We start from the raw sequence: 2,623 nt of genomic DNA, 5'->3' as shown, positions 1-2,623 counted from the left end.
TCAATATGTTGATGAATAAAGCAACATGCCGTAGCTTGTTCTTTTTCAGAACAAGTGTTGTTTTCATTTATGGTTTCAAGAATGCCCATTGATTTAAGATGCATTTTTACTTTTATAACCCATGGCATGTAGTTGTTTCCAGTTGATTCTAAAGGAGTAAATTTAAGCTTTTCCAGATTCGACATTTTCTATTATCAAAAATTAAAACAAACATCATGATAAATTAGAGTCAATTTATATTCATAAGTATATAAACATTAAACATAAATTTAATATAACATAAATGATAAGTAGGTGACAGTGTCGACCATGTGTAAGCAATCATAAATAAATGTTATATAACAAAAATATAAATATTAGTAAACATAAATGAAAATTTGGCGACAGTGTCGACCATATATTTTTTCAGGTGGTATAACCGACCTATATCATTCTGGTGGTATAACCGACCATATATCATTTTGGTGGTATAACCGACCATATATCATTTTGGTGGCAGAGCCAACCATATTTAGTATTAAGATTATCGTGCTGATAACGTGTTATAATTCAGTAGGCTTATAACTACCTTTAGTGGTTTGATTCTTGATGTTATAATTCAGTAGGCTTATAACTACCTTTAGTGGTTTGATTCTTGATGTTATAATTCAGTAGGCTTATAACTACCTTTAGTGATTTGATTCTTGATTTAGAATACTAATAATGAAGTGTAAGAACAAAGATGATAATGGAGAGAAAGAAAGAAACACTTTGTAAGTGTGAGAAATGGTGCAAGTTTAATGCTTGCATTCATGAGTATTTATAGCCTAAAATCTCAATATAAAAATACATACTTTGTGTACCAAAATTGACTATATGTATACACCAAAATTGACTATCCATATCTATATTATTATTATTATTATAACAATATACACAAAAACTTTGCGTATTAAAAATAGTTAACCCACTTATGAAAAACAACTTCCCTCAGGTTACCTAATGTATAACTACTTTTACATTGATTTAATTTTTAATGACAACCTTATAGGTTATTAAAAAAATCCTAAAGTTTAAAAGTGTTAAAAACATGATGTCAAAGTATTTTAACATATATTTTCACTTATTAGTGTAAAAACAATTATTTTTTATGCTTATAATTGTTAAGTATGTATTATTATTATTATTATTATTATTATTATTATTATTATTATTATTATTATTATTATTATTATTATTATTATTATTATTATTATTAAACCAATCACATAATTTTTCTCTTTATTATTGTTTAACTTTTTTTCTTATTAAAAATTAACTACGTAACTTATTTTTTTAATAATTGTTTTATTGTTATTATATATATATATATATATATATATATATATATATATATATATATATATATATATATATATATATATATATATATATATATATATATATAGTTTTCCCTATTTTATTAAATAGTTTGTACCAATCGCTGATGTACGTCTCACTTTATTGATTGAGCATTTGTGTCTTTTCTCTCGACAAGACGAAAAGTAAAACAAAAAATGATGAATAATTACTTTCACGCTTATTACAAATCAATCACATAACTATTTTTGGTCGTTACTCGAGTCGAACTAAAAGGTATAACCCGTGAAAGATTTAAATGTTATTTTAAGTTAACAATATAAGTGTATCTCCGCGTTTCGCTATGGAATTGCCGACTTTTAAAAATTTAACGAAAAATCAACGTGTATGAAACGTACCCCAAATATTTAGCGTTTTTTAAAATGCGTCCGTTTTGCGTATAGCTAGTGACATTGTGTTCCTAAAATTATTTCGAGTTTAACGATGGCGTCAGAAAAATTTAACTCGTTGCGAGCGAGAAGATATGACCCATTGAAGATTTGTTTAAATTATTTCGAAATTTAAACTATATGTATATATAAATAAAATTTTAGAAAACAAAATCATTGGACATCATAAATATCGTTCCCATATACTACGTATATTTATTTTATCAAAAGAACATTCCTATATATTGAATTCATGTCACAAAACTAGTTGTCATGCTATGACAAATTGACAATACCCATGCCCATCCTTTTCAAAGAGAACGATCGGTGGTGATAATTGCACATAAAATATTATATATAGAAAAATAAAGAAAAGGTTTTAACAATTAATTTCATTATCTTTTGCATAACTCCGTATAAAAATAGAATATAATATATGGAGTAAACAAATACTATATAGTTGTGTTCGTGAGATTATATTCCAAAAACTTAATATTTTGTTTGGTTTTAGGTGGAATGGAGACATTTTATACTCTTATTAAAATACAAATCGCACCCCCACTTTATACGTATATTTTTTCCCAACTTTTATTAAAATACAAATCGCATGTAAAGACCCGTCCTAATCCATCCGGACGAAGTCCATATCGATTATAAACGATTCACAACAGTTGATTACATCGCGAGGTACTTGACCTCTATATGATACATTTTACAAACATTGCATTCGTTTTTGAAAAGACAATCTTTCATTACATCAAAAGTTGACGGCAGGCATACCATTTCATAATATATCTAACTATAAATGACTTAATAATAATCTTGATGAACGCGACGACTCGAATGCAACGTCTTTT

The sequence above is a fragment of the Rutidosis leptorrhynchoides genome, chromosome 1 (assembly GCF_046630445.1).
Source record: "Rutidosis leptorrhynchoides isolate AG116_Rl617_1_P2 chromosome 1, CSIRO_AGI_Rlap_v1, whole genome shotgun sequence".
Lineage (NCBI taxonomy): Eukaryota > Viridiplantae > Streptophyta > Magnoliopsida > Asterales > Asteraceae > Rutidosis > Rutidosis leptorrhynchoides.
The sequence above is the reverse complement of the archived record's forward strand: the minus strand, read 5'-3'. Positions refer to the sequence as shown.